General features: G+C 35.4%; 1 protein-coding gene across 1 annotated transcript in view; it reads left to right on the top strand.

Moving 5' to 3' along the window:
• LOC118843733 (CUB and sushi domain-containing protein 1-like) overlaps positions 1-21,884 on the top strand; it is a 2,679,416-nt gene that overhangs the window by 417,360 nt on the left and 2,240,172 nt on the right.

Genomic DNA, 21,884 nt, shown 5'->3' with positions numbered 1-21,884 from the left:
TGGTCATATTTCATTGTTGATTTATGCTACACCAAAAAAGAGTTATTTTTGGTATTTTAAAATGGGCACTCAAAATTGTGTTGAGTTTTCTAGGCAATTTGAACATTTACATTGGAGAGGAATATCAAGACATAGAGAACAAGAGAATTATCTATGCATTCATGGAATATGGGTGACATTCCAAATGTCTACTTGAGCTATTTTAGTGTCACTAGATAGTGACTCGATACATCCTGGCTAAGTGGAACAGATTCATTTCCCAAAATGAAATAAAAAATACTTTAAAGTTGAAATTCTATCTTTTAACTCTCTTTATGATTGTGGCTCTCTCTTTGTGAGCTCTTACTTTTGGAAATTACAATTTGAGCCTACACCATAGAATGAAAATCTGATTTTATGGCATTTGACAAAGGAAATCAAATACTGATATGTCAGCCATAATTTCAATCAATATTAGAAGAGGATAGTTATATATTGACCTCTCTGTTCTGATTTAGTAAAAATAAGGAATAGAGTTCTATGGTTTTCAGGAGCTGCTTTTTCTTCTGGTGGTAAATAAAATAAACACCATGGAGGTAGCATTTACAGGAATTATAGTAAACCTTTATTCAAATTTTGAGGTTCACTGTGGCATAGAATACACAATTCTGGATTCCTGAACACTGCTTGAATTCTTCCAGGATCCAGTTCACCTTGAGGTCAATTACTTTTACGGTTACAAATAACCTATCCCATGGATGGTGAAGAAACATGAGACTAGAAGATTTTCTTCAGCATTCTCTCTATTTGGTGAAGAGGAGGCTAAGCTGAGGCTGCTTTGAAATTTCTAAGAAGTTGGTATTAAGTGATTATGCTTATTTCTAAACCATAATGACCCATTTGGCATTGTGAATTTTTAAGCATATCTATCTTTTTTTTTAAATTTTTTTTTATTTTTAGTTTACCAAACACAGTTCTATGTAATTTTGAGTTCCAGATTTTCTCCACTCCCTCCACCCTCCCTCCCCAAGATGGCATGGAATCTCATATAACTACCATGTATAACTTCGCATTGAATTAATTTATATACTAGTCAAGTTGTGGAGAAGAATTATGACCAATGGAATGAATCATGAGAAAGAAGAGACAGAACCAAAAAAAAAAACCCCAAAAACAAAAACAAAAGAGAAGAAAAAAGGCTAGCATGTAGTGTGCCTCAATCTGCATTCAAACTTCACAGTTCTTTCTCTGGATAAAGATAGCATTCTCCACCATGAGTCCCCTGGAGTTGTCCTTGCACCTTGCTATCTTAAGTGTATCATTCCTGTCTCAATTTGGTATGAACATCCTCCTTTCATATCACCATCAATCTATTCCCTACCACCTATTCCTACATATGCCAGTTGTTTTTGAATGGCATCTGTCTCCTCCAACTGAGGAATTCTGTTTTTAACAGCTTGTTCTGGCTGCATCACTATTGGTCATGGCTCTTAGTGATTCTCAAATGTTTCTTTCTGTTTTAATTTTGCCATCTGTGTAGAGAGAGTTTTATGGCACAAAAGGATGATTTTTGTACTAGTTTATAGTACTAGTTTATTAACTAGTTGTACTAGTTTATTAACTTAAATTTTCATTTTTATACATAGAAATACTCCTTTGTATTTATATATCCTGGGCAGGGTATAGAATGCTGGAATTGAAATCAGAAAGACCCAAGTTTTATTCTTGCTATGGCACATCCATCTGTATGACCAAGGGCAAGTCACTTAATCTCTTCCAGACTCAGGGTACTTATAGATTGGTTGAGCTTTCCATAGGCATAGTGAATTTCCATAGCATGGATTCATTTGGGGTGAAATTGAAGCTCCTTGATATCTTAAAATTTTATACATTTACTATTTACAAAGCACTATTTAAGGTACTGAGGAAGAAAAAAAATAACTTAAAAAATACATAGTCCCTGCCCTCTTGTGGCTTTTAATCTACTAAGGATAAAAAGATGTCAACATAGTACACAATTATATAAAAAGGGATGCATACACAAAAGTACTATGTTAGGATGAAGCAGTTTTAATCACTGGGAGACATCCCCTGGAAAGGTAAGATGCTTAAAAATGACTTCTGTAAAATAAATGTAATACACAATAAAACAAATGGAATCATAGATATCTAAGACAGGGACCTCAAAGGCAATCTAGTCTAATTTTATCATTTTTAAAATGAGGAAAATTAGGATTAGAGAATTTAAGTGACTCATCCAAAGTTGCAAAGTAGTAAGTATCAGAGGAAGAATTTGGAACCAGGTTCTGAATCAATGACCTTTCTTTTGTTCCATGATGCTTCACATATGCATAAGACATGCAACAAATATCAACAAACTGTTTCTGGTTTAAGTGTGGTTTAGTGACCTAAGAGTCAGAGGAACTATCCCATATTTTCTATATATCATCCCAAGTGGCTTATACCTATTGAAAATAAGGAAGAGCAGTGACTATATAGAAATGCCTTCTTGAAGTTCCTTATGATTATTTAGCTATTAAAAAAAATAGCTATATATGCACACAGAAGTTACTCTCCCAAACACTCTTTTGTTAGTAGAAATATTTCTGTCATCTTAATGATCTGATCACCATCTACCTCTGCTGTCATTGTGACACATTATGTCTTAAACAGTATTTGTTTTTTTTTTTTTTTTCCCTCTCAAATCAGGCAGTAATCGAATCTGGTTAAACTTGACTTAAACCTGCCTAACTGTCATCATTTTATAAGGCTACACTCTAATTTGGAGTGAAAGCCCATTAAGAAAGAGAAGATCTTGAGCCACAGAAGAAAGGTACCTGTGAAGGAAAATAAATAGAAAAGCACTATATAAATGAGAAAGCTAAAGATGCATTATTCAATAATAATTCTTAAAGTTTTGAAAACAAGATCCTGCATAATTATTTTGAGTCTTCCCTCCTACTTGATGGAGATTGCTACCAAATAATATACAGTGACAATGATGGAGGAAGTAATGTTCTGAGAGCTTTGTAATAGGCATGATATAGAGGAAAGAATATTGAGAATAGAGTCTGGCAGTGTGGATTGCTGTCATTATCCACTATCCATGCGATATTAGGCAGATCACTACCTCGTTTGAGCCTTATTTCACTCAACTGTATATAAGGGGATTGAACCAGATGATATTCAAGGTCCTCTCCAGCTATAAATCTATGATCCTATGACCTTTACTAAGTGACAGGACAACTGTAAATATCTTAAGGTTAGGGGTCCCCCAAAGAGACCATCACTCGTCTTACATTTTTGACTGTTGCAATTCATAAATATGTGTGGTTAATGAGCTACTTCTATAATCACAAATAATAAGGGTGGGGGGAAGAGAGGACGGTGAGGGGAAGTCAAGTGAGGAAATGTTCTCTTCCATTATAGACTGATAACTTTCTGATAATAATACTGAAATTAAGTGACTTGTTCAGGGTCACTTAGCCAGTTTATATGAGAAATGGAATTCAGACCCTAATCCTTCTAATTCTAAGACTCTCAGAAGTGTCAAGTGGATGCCCAATAATACCTCCAAATATGGCCCAAACTAGATTAGAATATGATTGGCAAATATTTATGTAAATAAATAAAAATATAACAAACCTAGATATTACATTTTAAAACTAAGTTAAGATATTACATACAGGGTCTCTTATGCACAAATTAGTGGCACCATTTCTATTTTCTATGTGGCACCTCTATGCCATATATTAATATGCTGGGAGTCATGAGACCTATGGTCAGATTCTAACTCTGCCACCATGAGCCTTAAACTTTAGCATATTATCTCCTTGTTCTGGACTTCAATTTCTGCACCTGTAAAATGCATTAAATGACTTCAAAAGCCAGCCCAACTCTGCCACTCTATGAGTCTATAATTCAATTAATCAATAAGCATTTATAAGAATCTATGCCAGGGATTGTGCAAGGCAAGGGAGACACAACATCAAAAATGAAACTTTCTGCCTACAAGGAGCATGTATGGTATTGGAGAAGACAACATGTATACACTATATTGACCTCTTACCCTCCTGTTTTTCTTATATTTTCATGACTGAATGCACACCCAAACACATTCAGAAAAGAAAAAAAAATCCTGTTTGTCTAACATTCTTCCATTGAACAATCCCATTATATTGAGAAATCCTTGAGGGCAGGGATTGCTTTTTTTCCTCCTTTTGTATCCCTAAAGTTTAGCATTGTACCTGGAACAAAGCAGGTGCTTAGTAATTGTTTATTGATTGACATTCTCTTTCACTCATCTTCTTTGCCTCTATCTCCCTCCTTAATTTCCTTAATAAGATTGCTTATAAACTTTGTCCTTGTCAATTTATACAAAATGTCAAATTACAGTCATTCCCTGTAGTGAAAGTCAGTAGACTTACATATCTCTTGACTCTCTATCCTCATCTTCCCTGTCTGTCTTCATATTCCCTTGCTTTTCATTTTTTTAACTGCAAGACTGTAGAAGAATGTCAGCAGTGAGCTGGGCCTACAGTAATTATTTCATTTTTGCTCCCTTCAAACCAAAGGGGTACTTGTCATAAGCATAAAATCTGAAAGCAAGAGAAAGCTGAAATATGTTTAAACATTTCAAGGACCTGGGAAGTTCCTTGTAGGTACTCCCTCCATCAATGTATCTCAGCATCCCTCTATGATTTGATAAACCATCTTCATTAACTGTTTTGGTTCAAGAATTCTTTACCTTGGGGCCAATCCAGTTACAGGCACTCAGCTAGCTGGTTCTCAAATGATAGAAACACCACTTGTCTCTGGGTCTATATGCAAAATCTTTCTGGGTTTCACCAATTACCTTCATCTACCCAACTCTTTTTGTGACCTATAACAAGCCTTTGAAAAATTGCTATCTGGGGTGCTTTTGTGTGGTCATGGAATAGATTTTTCTCAGTGCAAATATTCAATTCATATATTAAATACTTACTATTTGTAAGTCCCCATGATAAATGTCATAGATATGAGGATAAACAAACCAACAACAGAGCACATTTTCAGAGTTTAAAAGGCTAAATTGTCCAACAAAATTTTGCTAATAATAATTCACCCTTCTATAGTTCTTCAAGGTTTAAAAAGGCCTTTTTATATAGCTAATCTATGAGATGACTGCAAATATTTTCAAAATTCACTTAAAACAAATGGATGATTAAACTGAGGGTCAGAGATGGGACAAGGCTGGCTTGGGGTGGGATAGGGGAGAAATCAACATTGGAAAGCATGTTGGTTTAGGATCAGATGTTGTTCAATGGTTTCATTTGTCTCTGACTCTTTGTAACCCCATTTGAGATTTTCTTGGCAAAGATACTAGAGTAGTTTGCCATTTCCATCCTCAGCTCATTTTACAGATAAGAAATTGAGGCAAACAGAGTTAAGTAACTTGCCTAGGGTCACACAGCTTGGAAATGTCTGAAGCCAGATTTGAACTCCGGAAAGGGTGTCTTCCTTACTCTAGGCCTGGCTCTCTGTCCACTGCACCACCCAAATGACTGGGGTAAATTTCTCAGCTTTGCAACTTACATCCTGTATGGTTTATGGTTTATTCTCTGTGAGTTTAGGTAAGTCACTTAAGCTCTCTGAGGCCCAGTCCTTATCTGTAAAATGAAGGGTTTGGGCTTGATGACCTCTAAGAGTTCTTTTAGTTCTAAATCTATGTTGCTAAAGTGGGTCAATGTGAATCTTTACTTTTTATTTTTGAGGTCCTGTTAACACTAGATTACAGACTCTTGAACAATCATGTTGATGAGGATTCATGTGGTCAGGCTCTGTGTCTCTTGTTTGCAGCTCCCATCTGTGATCCGGTCCAAGGCTATTGCAGTGGTCTTTGTGCACTATCAAATTCTCAGCACACCCTTGGCTTTGCCCTCCTGTGCATCACACTGACATGCTCCTTGTATTCTAAAGCTAGTGTCTCAAGGTTACAGTGTCTCCAGTGCAGCTGTCACTGGCTGCTATTCACATACTTTTTCTGTGCTCCTTCAACTGTTTCAGGGTAGCACAGAAATCAATAGCTACCAACAATACAGTCAATTCTGGCACTGAAGGCAAAATTCTGGCACTCCAGGTGACACAGTTATATGTTCTTAAAGCAGATGGATGCTGATATTAGGAACAGGAAAACGCAGCTCTCTTCTATTAAGCTGATGTATCTGTGGCTGTGCTACACGAATAGTACATGGGTTCTAGTTATGGGGATATTTATGGATTGTTTCTTAGATCCAAAATTTAAAAAGATACATTTTCAGGTTGATTGGAAGGATCATTCAAATCATCACGAACCTGAGTCTGAAACAATCTAAGAGGAACAAATGAGGAAATCTAGATGAAACAAACAAAATCTATCATCGAGTCTTGGAAAATGTAATAAATCTTATCCACTTTAGTTTGATTTTATCACAAACCTGTCCATTTTAGGCACAATAACAGTATGACAGTATTGAGGAATAAATCTATATATATATATATATATATGTATATATATATATATATATACATATATATATATATATATATATATATATATATATATATATATATATATATATATACAGATATACAAACAAACAAACTTGTTAGGTATCCATATTTAAGTGGGGAGGGAACAAGCATCTACTTGATCCAGGTATCCAGGCACTGGGGTAAGTGCTTTAAAAATATAATCTCATTTGATCCTCACAGAAGTCCTCTGGTATATTTGCTGTTATAACCCTTATTGTATATTTGAGGAAACAGAGGTAAAATGATTTGCCCATGATCAAACAGGTAGTATGCTCCTTAAACTGAACTTAAATTCAGGTCTTCCTTATTTCAGGATCGGCATTCTGTCCATTGTGCTACTTAGAAACATAAAGATACACACATATGTATGTATGTATTTATGTATGTACAGAGAGAGAGAGACTTTAAAAAATTAATAACCCAACAATTACTCTGAATGTGGAATGCACCATAATGCTTGCTAGTTATACATGAATAAAATGGCATAACCCCTGCCTTCAAGGAACTTAAAATACAATGGTATCAATCAATTAACAACCATTATTATGCACTTTCTACACATTGGAGATTCCACCAGGTACTTAGGACTCAATGGCAAAAAAAAGGAAAGAAAATCCTGTTCTCATGGAGCTTTCATTCTGTTGAGACAATGTATGTATATATAAGTATATATGCGATGAAGTTATAAGTACCCTATCATTATATATGCACATATATATATGCACAGACACATGTACTCTAGGCATCCATACATACCAGAACACACATACATGCATATGTTCATGTGTGTGCATGTGTACACTTGTACACACAAGTATGCATGTATATATACATATATGGATATGGGCGTATGTATGTATACACACATATATACACACACATACACACATTGGATACAGAGAGAGAGAAAGAGGGAGAGAGGGAAGGATGAGAGAATAGGGAACAGGGGAGGGGAGAGAAGGAAAAAACCTCTAAAATTGTAAATTATAGAGCAAGGGTTTATCTGCATTGGCAGATAGTTTCCTCACCTGGGGGCTACTCCTTCCAAAGAAGCCATTTTTTTGTTCAGTAGCGTCTGACTCTTTGTGACCCTGTGGATCGACTGTCCTTCTTGACAAAGATACTGGAGTCGTTTGCCATTTCCTTCTTCAGTTTTACTCAGGCTGTGTGTCAGTGACTAGCCCAGGGTTACATAGCTAGTAAGGGTCTGTCTGAGGGTCAGGTTGGAACTCTGGTTTTTTTGACTCCAGCCCTATTGCTCTATCCATTGTACTAGTTAACTGCATCAAGGAAACATAGGTTCTATCAAAAAAGAAAAAAAAAGCAATGTCTCTTGAATTCATCTTGTAGGTTGCCCAGTTTTTCTTTGTTTATCTCTTCCTACCCAGGTCCCAAAATGTCTCCCCAGGTAACCCCACCAGCATCTCTACTACCTGTGCTCTAGAAAGTTACTTGATTCTTTCTTCTCATACATCACTCTCCTTAGGATTCTTCCGTATTTCAATTGATTATGAATAGTTATGTATTAATAACTCACACATAATACATTGTTATTTTCAGCTAGCTAACGTATCACCTGTTGGAGATTACAAACTACTTTCACTCAATTAATTGACAACAATGTTGGGCCGTAGGACTTGCCAGTGAAGGACAAATTTTTGGATTTGGTGTTCTTATTACTCTTCACATATTCCAGCAACCTGTTTATCTATTTAACCTACACATAAAGCCAAGTGGGAGAGCTAGAGTGTTTTATCTTATTTATATTATTATTTTGTGTTGGTACAGACCTGATATCTCATTGGTTTAGGAAAGCCCATAGAAACTCTATCCACTGATACAGAATGGCAACTGCCTTTCAGCTTATAGTCTTCACATTAAAAGGACCAGACAGACTTTTCATGATAATTTTTAAGGTGTGATCTATCCTCCCTGGACAAATTTACCTTAAACTCAAGTAATTGCAAGTATATATCATAATTTTACTTTGAAATAAAACATTTAATTGTACTATCTCTATTTTCTTTGTCTTATAGATTGAAAAAAAATGCACTGTGTCAATTGGTTCACCTTAGTTCTTCAAGGGATTCTTAAAGTTTCATCTTAATGAATTGTCTAGGGGCGCTGAGAATTCCCAGATTCACATAGGCAGTAGGTGTCAGAGATGGAGCTTGAGCCTGTCTTCCTCCCTGATACTAGCTCTCTGTCCATTATTCTAGGCTGCATCCTGAAAGCAAATACTTTGATTATTTCACTACAGTAGGGAAAATTAAATTCGTACATGCCTTCTCATTCTGTTAGATTTGAATTCTTGCCTTTCATTAAATCTTCCAGAAAACTTCCTCTGATTCTTTTTATGTGTATTGAGAGTTGCAATAAACCATTTGCCATCTACCCCTTTCTCTCACTATATGTTAGTCTGACCTATCTTCTTTTCTAGTCATTGCTACCCTTGATGAATCCTGTGTTATCACTTCTCAAGCAAAAATCAACATTGGTAACAGAACACTACTTGCACACATGACATGTGTCTTTTCATTTTGCTCTGGAGAACTCTCAATTTTGATTCATCTGAGATTATGGTGCTTTGTGATTAGAAGTCACGCACTGTCATTTGAAGAACACTGGTGACTAAATAATGGAATTTTCCAACATAGAGAAGATTGGAGTCATTGGCAATGCTCTACAGTTTCTCAAATATGATCCAGGTAAAATGGATGTTTCCATTAGATCTACAGACAGATAGGATAGAAATATATAAAATATAGAAGAGTAATTGCAGACTTGCTACAGGGGGGAAGACTAGACATGAATGCTAAGATATTTTCTTGGATTATTGGACTGACTTTAAATGAGTTAATCTATAGTCTTCACTGAGGCTAAGTTTTGAGCAGATTTCTAGAACTGAATGAAGATAATTATTGAAACTGAAATGCTGATTGAAAATGGCTAATTAAATTTAGTTAAGAATAACTGTTTTGGTTAATAAATAAATCAGAAACTTTATTCTTCTTAACGTCTTGGTGCAGACACTGGGCTTTATCAATGAAGGTTTAGCATAATGGGAAGAGAAAAGGTTATTTGTTTATTTTTATCATTGTTCAATCAGTGCATGGAAAGATCCTGCAGTGTAACCAGGAAGGATTGGTAATATTTCTGAGGCGATACAGGTTAATCTTAGCCATGTGGTAGATGATGCTATTGGTTGATGCTTGGCCCCAAATTTGCCTCCAAAACAGATAGGTGGAGATTCCAGCTATGCTACAGAGTTCTTAGAATTGGTGTTAGCAGGTGGGCAGGTCTGAGAGAGATTCAAGTTGAGTGAAGGGGTTGCCCCACTGGTACCCCAACACCCATCCCCAGGGGAAACCAGGGGAAGGGGTGATGAAGCTGGTGATCTCCTCTCTCTGTAGTAGGTCACTGGAAAAGTGGTGGAGTCAGTTTGGTCCCTTGAAGGAGCTATTGAGAGGATCCCTAAGTTCCAAGCCAGAAGTCCAGGACAACCAGACTATCTAGAGTATTTCTCCTATCTAAAGCTCCCTGGTTAGTACTGTATTCTAGGTTTAGATCAAGGGCACAGTAATTCAAAAATCAGGGATTAGCATTAGGATCTCTCAGGTGGCTGTGTAGGTAAGAATTATGGAGGTTCTAAACGGTTGCTTCAGTTTGAGTTGAAGCTGTTGCTGCTGACTTCTGAAGCTCCGAGGTTCCTAAGTCGTGGGGCCTGGGGAAGGTACTCCATTTGCTGGAGACTAATGATCATACTGATACTAGTTATAAAAATAAGCATGTGATTATTTTCAATAACAAAAACAGCAGCAAAAATAATAATAGACTATATCAGAGAAATAATCATTGGTGGGATCTATGTTTATATCTATATCTATACTATATCTACATCTACATACACATACTTGCGTACAGATAGATAATTTGATATCCATATGAGTAAGATGAGAAGACAGAACAGTTTACTACTGGACTAGGAATTTGGAATTGGGAAGTCCGGCGTTCAAACCCCTCTTCAGATATTTAGTAAATAGTCTTGTGATCTTGAAGATGTTGTAAGCTTAGCGACACCAATTGCCTCATCGATAAAATGGTAACAGTTATATCAGCTGTCTTTGTGGTGAGTCTCTAAACCTTACCACACATGAAGCTTGATGGAATGGCTGTTTCATCCTCCAAGCCTTCAATTTTATTCCTCCTGAGCTCAAAAAACCATTATAATGTAATAGTATGCTGTTAAAAGTTTAGCAATCTCTCTGGGAAAAATATGTACATATAGTTTAAAATTTAATCTATATTATTAATACTTTCTTAAGTATATGTAAAAGAACCTTGTCAACCTTTAAACTCTATATAAATATGCATAATTATTAATAAAATAATGTAATCCAGACAAAATTATCTACTGATAAGTTTTGTGGGGTTTAATCATTATTATTACTGACTGGATAATGAAAGATAATGCATCATAAATAGTTTTTTAAAAAACGTGTAAATGATGTTGATGGAGAATTGCTCTAAATAATTGAAATCTCAAGTTGTTTTTTTAAATCAAGGAATTACTCAAATTATAACCTATTTCCACAGTTGAGCATATTCACTCCAATTTTATCTTTGTAAATAAAAATTGTACATAATTTTTCAGTCCTAATATCTGATTTTTAAGCTGTCTTTTCTTTGGAGTCAAGCTGCTTTTTTGGAATCTGATGGTTCAGTATGTGAACCTGTTTAACCTTCACCTCTTGGAATTTGTAGTTCACTTCAAGTCTCCATTTAAATTTAAACTCCCACAAAATATTTTTCTTGATTCTCCAATTTGTTAGTAGACACACAGACACATACCCACACATGCAGTAGTTTATATTTGCCTATATATCTCTATTCCTCCCCCCCCCCACCTTTGTTCCCCAGAAAATGTCCTGTTTGAGGACAGGCCCCAGTTACTTTTTCGTTTCTGTATTTCCCAGAAGCTAGCACATGGATCTGCAATATAGCTGGTGTTGACTAAATATTCACCATTGTTAAAATGAATCTGTGCTTTTATGATTCATGGTTAGTACAACCATAAGCCACTCCATTTTGAAAATTGCCTTCTAGTTTTACTTTTTGGGTTAAGAACATTAACACCTTCAACCTCAGGCCTAGTCTTGATATAACATATGACTCGTCAAACATTGAGATATTACAGGAAAGAAGTACAAAAATGAAATAGGTATATGGTATCAAGAAAGTTTAATGACAGAATATTATAAGTGTATCAATTCAAATAGAAGCCCACTATCCAGCCTCAGTGAACCCTTGCTACATGGTGTAGCAGATCTTTCACATTAACTGAGAACACAGTGTTATTTGACCAGAGCGGTAACCATGAACCTTGTATTAAAACCACTTGACAAGACAATGTTTACCCTAAAGCATATTAGTTTTAAGTGTTTGCCCAAAAATTATGGAACCCTATCAGGCTGATTTAGATTTCTTCCCTAGGATTCAGCTGACAAAATCCCAAAGTCACAAGCCTAGAACAGACCTCAGAGGCTACGTGATACCTTTAGTTCGTAGCATCCTGATATAATAATCCCCCACCTGTAACACACCTAACATATGATTATCCACCCATTGTTTGAAGATCTAAGGGCAGGCCATTCTCTGTTAGGAAATGGAAGATTTATCTATCTTTATATCAAGCTTAAATCTGCCACTTTGCAACTTCTACCTATTGCTCTGAATACATGGTCTCTATTCTCTAGAAGTAAGTGAGCAAATCAAAGTGAGTGCTATATTGTACAGTGAAAAATATTCAGGATTGGAGCCATAGGACTTGGATTTGAATTTTAGTGCTGACTTGCTTTGCTATGTGATACTAGGCAAGCACTGGTAATATTCATCATCTGTATAAATAAGAGGCTTAGACCATAGGTGTCAAACTCAGAACCAGCAAAACTCCTAAGTGCAGCCCAAGCCAGATTAAAATGTAATTAGGAAATATTGAAGAAACTAAATAAAAATGTAATACAAAATATATAGTATCATTTTGTGGTTTTTAAGTCAATATGTGGCCACTGGGATCTATTTCTGTTTGGGTTTGACACCACTGGTTTAGACTAGATAACCTGGAAGGGGCTTCAGCTTCAAACCTTTGTTCCATATCATTCCTCCACCAATAGTCCTTCAATATATTAAGGATTGTGAATTCAATTCATACACACACACACACACACAAACATGATTGATCAACAAGCATTTTTCAAATATCTACTGTGTGCCAGACATTGTACTGGGCTCTAAAGCACAAAGACAGAAAGAGAATACTGCCTCCTTCATGGAGTTTACATTATTTGGGGGGAAGTAATATGTACTAATACAAGTATAGAGACATACAAGGTAGGTTTTTGGGGTGATGGAGAGGTTTGGGGAATCAGGAGAGATTTCAGGTAGGAATAGTGCTTAAACTTAGTTTTGAAAATAGGAATTTCAGAGGTGAAGATAAGGAAGGAGTATATGCCGGAAATGTGAAACAGTTTATGCAAATCCATGGATTCAGGAAAAGGAATGTCTTGTGGGAGAAACATCAAGCAGGCAAATTTGTCTGGACAGGGGAGTGCATGAAAGGGAGTAATAACCACTAAGACTGGGATGATAGGCTGGAGGGGAGATGGGGAAGAACTTGAAATGCCAAACAGAGGAGTTTGTAATTGATCATAGAGGTAACAGGGAGTCCATTGAGCTTATTGATCTGGGAAATGACTTGGTTTGAGCTGTGCATTAGAAATATTACTTTGGCAATTTTACCAGCAATTTGGAAGACTAATTAGAGAAACGAGGGATTCAAGTCAGAGAAATATATTATGTGCAAAGCCCCATGTTCAGCACTGAGGATAATAAAGGGAAAAACAATGCAGTCCCAAACCTCACAGGACATGTAATATAGCACAAGAAATGGCATGTGAACAAAAAAGCATCATTAATCAAAGCATTTATCAAGCACCTATCATATTCTGGATACTGGACATATAGATATTATACATATACTTAAATAAAAGAGAATTAGGGAAGGAAGGAAGGCAGACACCAGCAATTGGGAGAATCAAGGAAGGTTTCATTCAGAAGGTAATGCTTGAGGTGTAGCTTTAAGGAAGAGAGGTATTCTATGGAGTCAGTTTCTCCATAAAGTCACAAAATGAAAAAGTACCTCTGAGGCTAACTAATGTAATTCATACTTGATCAGAAATCCCTTCTTTAACTTACTAATAAGAAGTTATATATATTCTGTCCCAGATGGCTTCTAGTAAGGAGAAATCCAAATGACTCTCAAGGTATAAATCATTCATTATATTTTCAAAGAGCTCTAATTATTGGGCTATCTTTCCTTAGATTGAGCTGAAATCTGCCTTTGTAATTTCTGCCTAATTCTACCCTTTCAGATATAGATGGTCAAATAAAAAATACTCTTTCAAAATGACATTTCTTTAAATCAGAATCCAACAGATTTAGAGTAGGAAAGAAAGACATTTAGGCAAATTAATACCCCAACTAGAATCCTCGCTAGAACATATTTAGCAAGTGGTCATTCTATCTCTACTTAAACATCTCAAGTGGGAGGGAACCTACCACCTCCTGAGGATACACATTTCTTGCTTGGACAGCTCTAATTGTTAGAAGGTTCATTTGAATTTTTCTCTAGTATATTGCTTTCCATTAGATTACATTCTAAAGTTACTCCTCAATGTTCTCAAATGATATCATGAATTCCAGCATGGGTGTCTTATGTGTACAGTTGGTCTAATGAGTCGGATTTCTCCATTTTTGTTGTATTTAGTTTCATTTCTAGTCTTTGTCCTCTCTTATAGGCCTGGGATGTTAGACATCAAGTGTAAAAGACACACTATGTTTGAGGGTGAAAAGAGTTTGTTATTAAAAAAAGTCTACCCCCTTTTTTAAAATTACTTTTGTGTTTATTGTCTTCCTTCCATTATCGTCCTTAACTGTCCTCTGGATGACTTGGCTAACCTGGGTCTTTCACCTGACCTTTTTTATACCAGCCTTATTTGGTACTGATGCTTCTTGTTTTATGAAGTCATACTGTTCATAGTCTTCAATCATCTGTCCGTGTGCATAAATTTAAATGCCTTCTAAAATTCTTTTTGGAAACAGGTAGGATGCAAATCATAAAGTACTTTCAAAATCTTGTATGCATGCTGAATGTTTTATTGGAGGAGAACCCTTAAAGCTATATTGCTCAACTTAGTAAAGTGCTTTGAAAAAACAAACAATAGACCCAAAGGGATCATCATGTATGCCCTATACCCAAGGGTGTTATGAGATTCAAATGAGATAATGTAGTTAAAGCATTTTGCAAAGCTTAAAACAGGATGTAAATGCCAGCTAATATTATGATCATTATTAGCCTCCAGTAATCAGGCCTTCAGTCTAGTGATAAATTCATTCCTGACCCTTCTACTATAGTCTTGGGGAACTCAAGTAATGTTTATATAATAATACAGGGGTATGTAGATATATGTCTAAAAACCAGTTCTTTGGGGGAAAAAAGACAATATGTACACATACTTTTAAGTAAAACTTTAATTAGTAACATTTTCTTAAATATAGACAATCAACAAAACAATAAGTCAAGCCCTGCTTTGTAGCAATTGATGATGATTAGTATGGATGCACACATAGAAAGCTGTACTATCAGCTCTTGAGTGGTTAGGCTTGGCTTCAGCCTCTCATACTTAAAAATCAAATGAGTTACCACAATGGTGTGGTCTTCTGAAGAAGAAAAAAATAGTTTTAAAAATCCCTGCCTATTTACCCATTCTTTTGGTTTTTTCAAGGATATTCTAATATACATATAGACCATTTTTCCTCCTGATTTCATAGAAATTTGAAATTAATCAATTACAATTAATTTTTTTTTGAGGCAAAGCTACTTTCAATTCCTAACTTTCTATACTCCCCTACCCTTCAATCTCAGTATGCCCCAGATTTGAGGTATGGGGAAGATATTTTTCTTAAGACACACACAGACCACAAAAAATTCTTTTTTTAACTTTAGAAATCACAGACATGAGAAAATTAATGCCTATAAGGGATATAGGGGTCTACTGACTTCAGATAAACAGCCTTCATTGATGAAGTGATAGGGGGTGGACCTGTAGTTTCCCTGAGAACTCCTGAGTAAATACAAAACAAAGTAAAACTCTCTAACTGTGTAGGTCAGCAGCAACTCTTCCATTTTTACTCTAAGAAAGTTGCCTGGAACACTGAGAAGTTAAATAACTTCCTTAGGATCATGTAGTCAGTGTATGTCAGAGACAAACTTGAATCCTGGCTTCAGTGACAGACTTCTGTTCATTACACCACGTTGCTTCTTGCTCAGGAAAGGAATGTTAATATAGTTTAAAGCAATAATCAAGGAATAAAACCAACAAATATGGAAGGGAATTTAACTACTGGTATTTAGTGTTACTTTCACCCTTTCATTTTGAAAGGGAAAACTGAGCCCAGTTTTGAGAAGAAGCTAAGAATAAGGTTGTCTGAAAGCCTCTGAAAGTTGAATAATGAAATGAGGAGTACATACAGTTGGGAATATCTTCACAACAGTTATGCACTTGCCCTAGGCCTATCCTTCAATTCTCAAAAACACATTTAATTCTTTGTCTTATATAGTGTGTAAATATCTGTCATTTCATGGACTATTTCACTATTTTCACTTCATCCTTTTGTGTCCTATCCAGTGTTTTTGTGTTAGTGTGCCTATTTTAGATTATAAACTCCTGAAGGGGAGGGATCAAGGTTACCTAGAAGTCTTTGTAAAATGTAAGTAGACAATTGATGTTTTATGATAATGGCTTTGATGGGGATGATGGTACCTGATTTACAAATATTAAATAACCTGGTCCAGGAAGAATTGGCATCGTTCTCTCTAACTCTGCTCACAAATTTGTCTGCTTTAAAAAAAAGAAGCAACTGCCAAGATTTCACATCCTCTAATATTAATGGATATTGCTAGCATAAGGACATTGCAAGGGTCATTTAAGCTTTATATTGGAACTTTACCCTTGATATTTCAGAAGTATTTGCAAATTAGTATACTAAATATATTTTATGATTGAATGAAAGATTATTCACATTTTAATAACTTCATCTGATCATCTGCATTTTTCTCCACTAAATATACTCCATCATGCTTTTTAAAAATTATGTGTACATTGTTCTTAAACTTTGGTGTTCTATAAGAGTTACCTGTGACCTTTTCACCTCAGAAAGCCAGGCTCCTAGTCAGAGAGAATTGTTAAAGGCTGGTTGGCAAGTTCAGATGCTCAGCATGGGAGATTCCTCAGCCAGACAGAGAAGAGATTGAAAAAGCATAGTACTAGGAAGCCTGAGGCAATAGCTACAATGGGGGAGGGCAGATAAGTGGTACTCTAAGGTGATTGCACAGATGGTAGTGGTCAAGTGGGGCCATGTGACATGCTTGACAGTCTCAATGTCCTGAAGTGCTACCTGCTGGCAATTTTGAGAATATTTGCCACCTGTTTTCTGTGACATATTTGGTGGTATTTCTCTCAACTCTCTATGCTAATGAAGAAAAGACGCAGTGTAGATAACTTGAAAATCATTTACATTTAGGTTTTGTTTCAAGCATCAGCAAACTAAATAAATATCCACAACACAACAAACAGAAAAGGCTCTTAACTATTCAAGTCTTTGTTTCACTATGTATAGTAACCTGTTCCCAGATCACACCTTCCTCTGTCTGTCTAGGGACCTGATGCTGCTGTTCAGTAATTTTTCATTTGTGTCTGACTCTTTGTAACCCCATTGGTGGTTTTCTTGGTAATGATACTGTAGCAATTTATCATTTCCATCTCCAGCTTATTTTGCAAATTAGAACACTGAGGCAAGCAGGGTTATGTGACTTGCCCAGGGTCACAGAGCTAGTAGGTATCTGAGGTCAGATTTGAGCTCAGGAAGATAAGTCTTTCTGAGTTCAGGTCACGCATTCTTTCCACTGAGCCACCTAATTGCTCATCTAGGGACCTGGGGATTTGTGGCTACAAATGTTGATCTTGGACAGTATTCCCTGCTAGGTCAAAATTAATCACAATCATGGATTGGAAACAATTTATTAGCTGCTTTCTTTCAATATTTCCTTCATCTTTCCTTTGGCTCATCATCAGTATCCTCTCCATTTTATGTTTTTGTATGTGTTTAGCAGTATGATATAGGGATATTTGTATTCATATGTATAGATATAAACTATATATTTTATTATACGTGTACTGTAACATACATGTGTACTGTTGTATAGCTACTATATGCAGTATATAAGTGAATATATAATCCACCTATATGTTAATTTATATATTATATTTTAACATGAAAACTAGCAGAATTGTGTCTCTATTATAGGTATGTACAGGTGTGTGTATGTAAACTGTCTTTGTACATGTGCCTTTTCAGATGAAACCAATAGGGAATTGTCTATCCTACCTATAAATTTTGAAATGAATAGACATTTAAAAAATCAAATAAATCTTGGTCATTGAAAATTAAATAGATTTCACATATACATTAGTATGACAAATACTTAGATGACAGGAAATGTCGTAAAATGTCACTCTTTTTTTAGGCCATAATCAAATTTAGGGCAGTCTCTTAATCTTTCAAATGAGCAAATTGAGAACCATTATAATTAAAGTTAAATGCAGTCACACCATACACAGGGAGTAAATGTTTATATATATATTTTTTGCCTCCACGTCCTTTCACTCAACCTTATGTAATTTGGCTTCCCATTCTATCAAGAAACTAAGATTGATCTCTCAAGAATTATGAATTTCTTTTTAATTGACTAATTTGATGGTTTTAAACAGTTTACAACCTTGTTGACCACTCCATAATAGTCGATTCTTGAACCTACTTTCCTTTTGTATACTATTTTATTTCTGTGTTTTCATAACATTGGTCTTTCCTGGTTCTCCTCCTACCTGTCTGTTTATTCCTTTTCTTTTTTCCTTTGCTTACTCATCATCAATGTTAAATCCCCCCAAAATGTTTTATCCCAGGGTTCTTATCTGTCAAAACTCTTACACATAATGATCTCATCATCTCCCATGAGCTTAAATTATTACCTTTTTTAGATGGCTTCCAGATATTAATATCTGTCTCTTTGTCTCCCCCAAATATCTATCTTTCTATCTATTTTCCCAATTTGTCTCATGATCTCCAGTCCTATATTTTCAAATACCTAATGGATATTACAAACTACATGTTCCATAGGCATCTCAAACTCAACAAGTCCAAAACAGAACCTTTTCTCTTTTTCTCAAAGCTCAACCTTCTTCACAATACACCTATATCTTTCAATTAGATCATTATCCTTCCAGTTTTACAATTAAGTGTCATTTACAACTTCTAACTCTCCCTCAGCTGGTGTATCCAAACAACTGCCAAACATTCTCTCTACTTCTCCAACATTTCTTGGAACCACCCCCTTCTCAGTACCAATATTATCACCAACTTAGTTATGGTCCTTATCACTTCTTGTTTGAACAATACGAATGGTCTCACCATGGGTTTTTGTGCCTTATGTCTCCACAATCTAATCCATCCATTATTTGGCTGCTAGAGTCATTTTCCTTAAGCACAGTTGTCACAATGTGATTCCACTACCTAATAATTGTCATTGGCTTTCTATTGCCTCTGACATAAAATATAAACTCCAGCCCAATATGTTTTTACATGTTAAATATATATGTGTGTGCACATGTGCATGTGTGTATGTGTGATATACACACACATAATTCACCTTCCCATATTCTTTGCTCTAGTCAAACTGTCTTTGCTCACTGATCTTCACATAATACTTCATCTATCACTTTACACTGTCCCTACACCATACGTAGAATATATTCCTTCATCACTTATGCCTTTTAAAAATTCCTTAAAAGTTCCTGACTTAGATCAATTACCACCTTCTACATAAAGCATTTCCTGCTCTCCACCAAGGGTAGTGTAGTCATTTTCTAAACTAACTTGAATTTATTTTGCATATATTTATATGTGTGTGATATATGTGATCTCAACATCAGAACATAAGCTTCCAGAAAGCAAGAATTCATTGTCTTGTAAGCCAAGTATCTAGCACAGTGCCTAGTACATAATAGGCATTTGAGAAAATATATAAATCAGACAAAAGTATACACAAACCTGGTCATTTCCAATCTACCATAACCTCAGTAATGCATCAAATTCTCTTTTTGTAGGTGAATTAGCACTATATATAGACAGAAGGGATGATATCTAAAAAAATAAAATGAAATTAAGCGATAAGAGAGGAATATATTGAGAGAGGGAGAAAGGGAGAGACAGAATGGGGTAAATTATCTCACATAAAAGTGGCAAGAAAAAGCAGTTCTGTAGGAAGGGAAGAGGGGGCAGGTGAGGGGGAATGAGTGAATCTTGCTCTCATCAGATTTGACCTGAAGAGGGAATAATATACACACTCAATTGGGTATCTTACTCCACAGGAAAGAAGGAGGAAGGAGATACAAAAGGGGGGATGATAGAAGCGAGGGCAGATAGGGGGAGGAGGTAATCAAAAGCAAACACTTTTGAAAAGGGACAGGGTCAAAGGAGAAAATTGGATAAAGGGGCATAGGATAGAAAGGAGCAAAATATAGTTACTCTTTCACAACATGAGTATTGTGGAATTGTTTTGCATAATGATACACATGTGGCCTATGCTGAATTGCTTGCCTTCTTAGGGAGGGTGGGTAGGGAGGGAAGAGGGGAGAGAATGTGGAACTCAAAGTTTTAAAAGCAGATGTTCAAAAAGAAACTTTTTGCATGCAACTAGGAAATAAGATACACAGGCAATGGGGCATAAAAATCTATCTTACCCTACAAGAAAGTAAGGGAAAAGGGGATGGGGGAAGTGAAGTGACAGAAGGGAGGGTTGACTAGGGAAAGGGGCAATCAGAATACATGCCATCTTGGAGTGGGCTGGGGGGTAGAAATGGGGAGAAAATTTGTAATTCCACCTTTTGTGAAAATTAATTTTGAAAACTAAAAATATTAAATAAATAAATAATGATTTATAAAAATGGAAAAAAAAAAGAATTTTTTCTCTATATATTGATATCAATAAAATAGAGAAAGAACCGGCCAATGAATTGGGCATGCAACTTTTAAAAAAATTACATAAAAAAATCCCTAATAAACACCAAATTGGAAATCTTGAAAATTAAAGTGGGATTAATGAATCAAAAGAAAGAAGACCATTGACTTAATGAATAAAACTGGGAGCCAGTTTTATGGGAAAAAAACCATTAAATAGAAAAACTACTGGTTAAGTTTATTAGAAAAAGAAAGAAAATGACATTACCAGTATCAAAAATGAAAGGAGTAAAATGACCACCAATGAAGAATTCAAATAATTGTTAGGAGCTATTTTTATCCTAATTATATGTCAACAAAGCTTATAATCTAAGTGAAATGGATGAATATTAACAAAAATGTAGATTTCCCAGGTTAACAGAAGAAGAAATAGAATACATAAATGACCCCATCTTAGAAAAGGTAATTGAACAAGACAACAATGAGCTCCCTAAGAAAAGTATCCTCAGGAGCAGATGCATTCAAAAGTGAATTCTACCAAATATTTGAGAAACAATTAATTCTAATACTATATAAACTATTTGGGGAAAAAAATAGGCAAAGAAGGAGTCCTACCAAATCCCTTCCATGACACAAATATAGTGCTGATACCTAAACCAGTAAGAGCAAAAACAGAAAAAAGAAAATTTATAGTCCTATTTCCCTAATGCATGTTGATGCAAAATATTTTAAATAAAATACTAGCAAGGAGATTAAAGCTAGATATCACAAAGAACATACACTATAACCATGGGGGATTTATACCAGGGATGCAGGGATGGTTCAGTATTAGGAAAATTATCAGGATAATTGACCATATCAATAACAAACCAACAAAAATCATATGATTATTTCAATAAATCCTGAAAAAGCATTTGACATAATATAGCACTCATTCCTATTTAAAATACAAACAAAGTATGGGAAAATGGAACTTTCCTTAAAATAATATTTTCATCTATCTAAAACTACCTGCAAGAATTATCTGTAATAAGGACTATCTAGAATCCTTTTCCAAAAGATGAAGAGTAAGTATAAGCATGGATGTCCATTTTCTTTTTTTTCTTTATCCTTGGCACAATTTATTAAAGTTTTATAGTAAACAAACTAGTGTAAACATTCATGGATAAAAAAATGAAATTTTAAATATGGTACAGAGGTCAATAAATAGCTAAACAGGA

This window comes from Trichosurus vulpecula, chromosome 3 (assembly GCF_011100635.1).
Source record: "Trichosurus vulpecula isolate mTriVul1 chromosome 3, mTriVul1.pri, whole genome shotgun sequence".
NCBI classification, from domain to species: domain Eukaryota; kingdom Metazoa; phylum Chordata; class Mammalia; order Diprotodontia; family Phalangeridae; genus Trichosurus; species Trichosurus vulpecula.
This window is presented reverse-complemented; position numbering and strand designations above follow the sequence as displayed.